Here is a 7851-nt window from a genome sequence, read left to right as displayed (position 1 = left end):
TGCTTTGCCATTTTTAAAAATCTGAGATAGGGTCTTGCTCTGTTGCCCAGGCTGGAGTGCAGTGGTGTTATCACTCCCTCAGTGCAGACTCCAAGTGCTGAGCTCAAGTGATCCTCCTGTCCCAGCCTCCCAAGTAGCTCAGACTATAGGTATACACATCTGTGCCCAGCTAATTAAAAAAAAAATTTAGGGATGGGGTCCAGGTAGGTCTTGAACTCTAAGCCTCAAGTGATTCTTCTGCCTTGGCCTTCTAAAGTGCTAGAGTTCCAGTCGTGGGCCACTGCACCTGGCCAACCTTTGCGTTTTATGTGACCTGGGCAATTTGCTTGTTTAGCCAATGAGCTAGCTCATGGAGAGCTAAGCCAAGGCTCAGTTGTCTCTGTGCCCCCAGAGCCTACCTAGGATCTAGCACATAGTAGGTGCTCAGAAAATACGTACTGACTGGTTGAATTAATTAATGATAAAGACCGGGGGTGTCTTTTTTGGGCTTTGCCAGAAGCAGACTCTAAGACAACAACAGTTCAGATGCAGATAATTTTTGGGGGACATGATCCCAGGGAGCATCAGGAAGTAGGGAGTGGGGACGTAAGCCAGAAAAAGGAAGTCAGGCCATTCAGGATGTATTAAGTGAGCAGGTTGCCACTGGGTCTTCTTAAAATTAGGGGGTGTCATGTGACTCATTCTGGTCAGCAGATTCTGAACAAACATGACTGGTGTAATTTCCAGGCGAAATCATCTTATTACAGGAGCCACACTTTCCAGTGCTCTTTTCTCTTCTGCTGCCCTGAGATGGCAACATTGCAAAATGGCAGAGCCTACACCAGCCTGGGTCCTTGAGTGACTCTGTAGAGAAAAGCCCCCTGCTGACCATACTAGACATCTTTCACACATGAGCAATAAGTCCTCATTGTTTTCAACCACCAAGAATTGGGACTGTTTCTTACAGCAGCATAGCCTGACATATACATACAAAGGACTCAAATCTTCCTTTCCACTTCATCTTCTTGCTCCCATGCAGAGAAGAGGTCTTGGTCTTCCCCTTGAACAATTTTAACTTTTTCTTTTTCTTTTTTATTTTTTTGAGACAGAGTTTCACTCTTGTTGCCCAGGCTGGAGTGCAATGGCATGATCTCCACTCACTGTAACCTCTGCCTTCCAGGTTCAAGTAATTCTCTTGCCTCAGCCTCCCAAGTAGCTGGGATTACAGGCATGTGCCACCATATTTTTAGTAGAGATGGGATTTCTCCATGTTTGTCAGGCTGGTCTTGAACCCCCAACCCCAGGTGATCCAGCCGCCTCGGTCTCCCAAAGTGCTGGGATTACAGGAGTGAGCCACCGCAGCCAGCCAACAATATTTAACTTTTAGATAAAACAGAGTCAAAGCTGGAAGGAGCCTCTGAGATCATCAAAAGGACTTCTTGTAGCTATCAGAAACAACACTCACTTCTTATGAGAATTTTTTGTAACAGCCCTTTTACTCTCTTGAAATAAAGTTGATAATGTAACCCATCTACATGCATGCTTTCAAAATAAATGAATAATAAAATGTCCTAACTATAACTGCAGTATAAAAGAATAATAAGGACAGAATGTGTAAAATATGTTTTTTAGTATGTAAAGGCTTCAAACAGATAATGTAAGAAAGCAGTCAGGCAACTGCTCCTATTTATAATGCACACATTTAGATAGGAAGTTAATATTAAATTTAATATGTGCTAGACATTTTCATACACTTAGGTAGCATTGCCATGGGTGACATTAATTTCCAAAACGGTGAAGAATGCTTGGTAAGGTTCTCACCTGAGGGCTGGGGAGCTGGGGAATTGATACCCCAGCTCCTGTTGGTCATTGGATGAAGGTTGCTCCCAGTAGGTATTCATTCCCCAGGATTATAGCTGCCTCCCACCTCTCCAGGCAGAGGAGAGTTTCCAGGCACGCAGATGCTGGCTGGTGGAAGTGGCCCTCACACAGCACCACTGTAAGGTCTACAGGGTAGGAAAACACAGCCAGCATCTGCTACAATCCAGGCAGCAGATTAGAGACATCCAGGGAAAAAAGAGGAAGCTGGCATCAGGGCGTGGCAAGAAGGTTGCCCCAAGAGAGCCAAGACTTGGGGGTGCCCTTGCTGAGTGCTCTAATGGTGGATCCCTAGGGACTGACCACAGAGCCAGCTGCCAGTTCCCAGGGGCTCTCAGACTCCAGTTCCTCGCTCCATGATCCCTGTTCACTGTCTGGGTCCTGCCCCCCACCCCCGCCACGAAGCCTCTTTGTAGGGCTTTCGCTTGGATTCTCTGAGTGTGGCCATGTAGTCTAGTTTTCTAATTCCCCTGTTTCCACGGGTGTCTTTAGAATAAACCCCCATTATTGAGTAACCGCAAAGTATCTCTGCTCCATACAGCCTGTCTCCAGCATCTTGTGTCTGGTACGGAGCTCTGGAAGCCTGTCTGTTGTCCTCCTCCTCATCATTAAAAAATGATGATGAGAAGAGGATGATGAACACTTCCAAGCACGTCCTTTGTTTTACCCGTTGTTCTAAGCCCTTTCTGCAAGGTAAACTCGGGTTACTACAGCAACCACCTTATGACGTAGGTAGCATTATTATCTCCATGTTACAGATGGGCCCACAGAAGCACAGAGAGGTTAAGTGATTTGCCCAAAGGCACACAGTGAGTGGTGGGGCCTGGAAAGGAAACCAGGTGGTATAAATCAAGGGCCTAACTCAGTCACTCTGCTTCTGATCACTTGACGCTACTGCCTGCGACCACTGAGCAACACTGCCTCTCAATTAAGCTGGTAAAGTGATCTTTTGGCGCCAAAACTCATTCTCTTGTAACTGGGGGATATTCTTGCTTCACTGTCACTCTCAGGTTCTGCCCCGTAGAAGACAAAATTTGAGTCTAGGTTGGGGCTAAGCGCAGACTTTTGGAGTTAGGCCTGGGGCCAAATCCCAGTTCCGCCCCTCCGTGGCTGTGTGACCTCAGCAGTTGGCTGCCCCTCTCTGAGCCTCTTGGAGCTGAGGACTGCACAGGACAATGTATGGCAGTACTTGCAAAGAACAAGAATCACTTGGACATCAGTGACTGCCTGGGGCTGCCATGAACCTGGCAGTGCAGCTGAACCCCATCTCCGGAATCAACCCAACTCCAGACCCTGGGTCTGGGTTTGGCCTGGGAGTGGGCACGTGGTGGGCACACTGACTCACACTTGAGCCAGCCTCCCTGCAAACTTTCCTGTTACCCAGGAGCCAGTCATGGGCCCTCTCGGTGCTAACTGAGATAGGCATGGACAGCTTCTGGCCTGGTGCCTAGACTATAGTAGATGCTCAATAAATGTAGTCACTGCCCGCACCTGCAGTGGCATTAGGTTGGCCGACCACAGAATCAACAGCTGATGAATACAGAGAAAGAGGCTTCAGAAACAGACCTGAATGTGAGTCCTGGTCCCACCAGTTAAGAGCTGTGGCACTTGGGGCAATTTGCTTCAGTTCTGGGCCTCAGTTTCTCTCTCTGCAAATGAGGATCACTATTGCCTGTCTGTAGAGTTGAGAATAAACTCTAAAGCACCCAATAATGTGCTTGGGGTTAAGCAGCAGCTCCACGGTGGCAGCCATTATTATCATTGTTTCTGCGGCAACTCCTGATGTTATTTTCGTCTATACTTCCCTGGTGACTTCCTGTCCTCGAAGGATACACCAGAGTGTGTGGCACTCAGGGATGGAATTTCTGGGGTCAGTACTCAGGATTCAGGTCTCAGTTCTACCACTTCTTATCTGTGTGGCTCTAGGAAGGTGATGTTGCCTCCCCAAACCCGTTTCTTCATCTGTTAAATAAGATTATAACCACACCTACCTCTCAATGACATTCTTAGGGTTCAATGAGATGGAGTAAGCACTGATTTATAAAGCACGACAGGCCGGGTGCGGTGGCTCATGCTTGTAATCCCAGAACTTTGGGAGGCCAGGATGGGCAGATCATGAGGTCAGGAGTTCGAGACCAGCCTGGCCAACACGGTGAAACCCTGTCTCTACTGAAAATACAAAAATTAGCTGGGTGTGGTGGTGTGTGCCTATAGTCCCAGCTACTCAGGAGACTGAGGCAGGAGAATCGCTTTAACCTGAGAGGCAGAGGTTGCAGTGAGCGGAGATCGCGCCATTGCACTTCAGCCTGGGTGACAAAATGAAATTTCATCTCAAAAAAAAAAAAAGCATGACAGACTGGGAACCATCTGGTTCATGCCTATAATCTCAACACTTTGGGAGGTAGAGGTGGGACGATCTCTTGAGGCCAGGCGTTTGAAACAAGCCTGGGCAATACAACAAGACCCTCATCTCTACAAAAAATACATTTTAAATATTAGCTGGGCATGGTGGTATGCAACTGCAATCCCAGTGCTTTGGGAGGCTGAGGCGGGCGGATCGCTGGAGACCGGGAGTTGGAGGCTGCAGTAAGCTATGATCACGCCACTGCACTCCAGCCCAGGTGACAGAGCAAGACCCATCTCAAAAAAAATAAAAAAAATAAAGCATGGATCCAAGATGGCTGATGATTAGCAGCTCGGGCACGTACCTCCCAGTGAAAGCTCAAAGAACGAGAGGACGCCACACTTTCAGATGAATATTTGTTGCTCACGGACCAGGAGATTCCCAGTGGAGGAGCCCCACGGGTCGCCGCGACTCTTGTGGCCGGCGTGGTGGTTTTGCTGGTGCCTTAGCACGCCAGTTCTTGGTGCAGAGTCCGGAGATTCCCGGGCAGAAAAGCACCATCAATCTTAACACCACTGTTTTGGCCGGCTCAGTGGATTGCTCAGATCTCGGCGCAGGGAATCAACAAGTTGGACGTCAGAGACCCAGTTAGAAAGCCAGTAATTATAAAGACGACAGACGGACAAATATATAATGAAGGGAAGAAACCAGCGTAAAAAGGTAGAGAATACTCAAAATCAGAATGCCTCTCCCTCTACAGGGGATTGCAATTCCTCATCAGTAACGGAACAAGGCTTAATAGATTACACGTGTGTTCCAATAACAGCAGCAGGTTTCAAAACGTGGGTGATAAGAAACTTCTGTGAATTAAAAGAACTTGTTCTAACCCAATGCAAAGAAACTAAGAACCTTGAAAAAAGGTTTGACGAACTGTTAACGAGAATGGACAATTTAGAGAAGAATATAAGTGAATTGATGGAGCTGAAAAACACAACACGAGAACTTCGCGAAGCATGCACAAGTTTAAACAGTTGAATTGATCAAGCAGAAGGAAGGATATCAGAAGTCGAGGACCAGCTCAGTGAAATGAAACGAGAAGACAAGAATGCAGAAAAAAGGATGAAAAGGAATGAGCAAAGTCTCCAGGAAATATCGGACTATGTGAAAAGACCTAATTTACGTTTGATAGGTGTACCTGAATGTGATGAAGAGAATGAATCCAAGTTGGAAAATACTCTTCAGGATATCATTCAGGAAAATTTTCCCAACCTGGCAAGGCAGGGTAATATTCAACTCCAGGTAATACAGAGAACACCACAAAGATATTCTTCAAGAAGACCAACCCCAAGGCACATAATTGCCAGATTTATTAGGGTTGAAATGAAGGAGAAAATACTAAGGGCAGCCAGAGAGAAAGGTCAGGTTACCCATAAAGGGAAACCTATCAGACTTACAGCAGATCTCTCAGCAGAAACCCTACAAGCCAGAAAAGAGTGGGGACCAATATTTAACATCCTTAAAGAAAAGAACTTTCAACCCAGAATTTCCTATCCAGCCAAACTAAACTTTATGAGCGAAGGAAAAATTAAATCTTTTGCGAACAAACAAGTACTTAGAGAGTTCACCACCACCAGGCCTGCTTTACAAGAGCTTCTGAAAGAAGCACTATACATATAAAGGAACAACCAATATCAGCCTTTCCAAAAATATATCAAAAAGCAAAGAACTTTAACACAATAAAAAATTTACATCAACTAATGGGCAAAACAGCCAGCTAGCATCAAACGCCGGTATTAAACTTACATATATTTTAATTGGATAAAAAGCCAAAACCCATCGGTATGCTGCATCCGGGCCCATCTTACATGCAACAATACACAAAGACTCAGAGAGAAGGAGGAAGATTTACCAATCAAACAGAGAGTAAAAATAAACTAATAAACAAAAAGCAGGAGATGCAATTCTCACCTCTGATAAAGTAGACTTTAAAGCAACAAAGATCAAAAGAGGCAAAGAAGGACATTACATAATGGTAAAAGGATCAATGTAACAAGAAGAGCTAACGATTCTATAGATCAACGAGACAGAAAATTAACAAGGATATTCAGAACTTGAACTCAGACCCGGAACAAGTAAACTTAATAAACATTTATAGAACTCTCCACTTCAAATACACAAAACATACATTACCACCTCACACCTATTCCAAAGGTGACTATATAATTGGAAGTAAATCACTCCTCAGTAATCGCATAGCATTTCATAGGTTTAAATTAAATATTGGTTGGCTGTTTGTTTGTTATCTTCTTCCCTTCTTCCTTCCTGACTACATCATTAAGTATAATTATCAGTATAAAAGAGCTTTTCAATACCCATTACTAAACTGCATTCTAGCCTGGGCAAGAAAGCAATACTCCCATTCTCTCTCCCTCTTTCTTTTCCTTCTCCCTCCTCCCCATTCTCTCTTTCTTTCTCTTCCTTTTTCCTCCTTCCTATTCTCTCTCTCTCTTTCAAAAAAATAAAAAAATAAAAAAAATAAAGCATGGCAAGGCCCCTCCTTGCGAAAGGGAGGAAGGGGTGGATCCAGGAAGGAGAAAGGGGTGGGCATTCCTTTCTCCCACCTCCCCTGCTGGCACCCCGGCCTTCCTCATTGCTGGGCGCCCCAGCCCCATCTGACCCTGATGCCCAGCCCAGTTCTCCCATATGCTTGGAAAATGTCAAGGTGATTTCTTTCCTGTGCATGTTTTTAAAGTATGCAGGTTAAAGTAACTGAAAATTACTATATCCTTTTCAACGCCTTCCTGAGGCCCCCACAGGCCTCCCACACACCAGCTGCATCAGCCGCTGAGAGGCTGTAGGTGGCTGAGACAAGCTGCAGGCACAACAGAGGAACAAAGTCAGGGAACTGATGCCTGGAGGTGGGACGGGTGAGGGGTGGTCCTGGGGCCTGCCTGCCAGAAATCCGCTATCAGCTGGCTTCCCACCAGGAGCAGAAGAGACTCACTATGGCCAGGCACCATGGCTCACACCTGTAATCCCAGCACTTTGAGAGGCCAAGGTGGGTGAATCACCTGAGGTCAGGAGTTCGAGACCAGCCTGACCAATATAGTGGAACCCCATCTCTACTAAAAATACAAAAATTAGCTGGGCATGGTGGCAGGTGCCTGTAGTCCCAGCTACTCAGGAGGCTGAGACAGGAGAATTGCTTGAGCCCAGGAGGTGGAGGTTGCAGTGAACCGAGATCGAGCCACTGGACTCTAGCCTGGGTGATAGAGCGAGACTCTGTCTCAAAAAAAAAAAAAAAAAAAAAAAAAAACAGGCCTCATTTATGCCTGGCACTGCCCCAGTGTTCCTGTTCAGCTCTCGAGCAACTCCCACTGCCCAGATGAAGCCACAGGGGCCTAGAGCAGTGGTGGGAGGTGGGATGGGCACTCAGTTCCCCAGGCGAGGCTGCAGAAGACCTCTGGGCAAGGGGACAGAGATACTGAGGCATGGGAGAGAGAGGCTCAGGGGGACCGCACCAGCACAGCTCACCAGACTCTCTGCTGTAGCCTCCCAACTGGTCTCTCTGCATCCCCACTTGGCCGCTAAGTGTATTATTTGCACCCTTGCCAGAGTGATCCTATTAAACCCCAAAGCAGACTATGGCT

This window comes from Aotus nancymaae, unplaced genomic scaffold (genome assembly GCF_030222135.1).
Source record: "Aotus nancymaae isolate 86718 unplaced genomic scaffold, 86718_ANA_hifiasm-v0.15.2.pri h1tg000076l, whole genome shotgun sequence".
Classification (NCBI taxonomy): domain Eukaryota; kingdom Metazoa; phylum Chordata; class Mammalia; order Primates; family Aotidae; genus Aotus; species Aotus nancymaae.
This window is presented reverse-complemented; position numbering follows the sequence as displayed.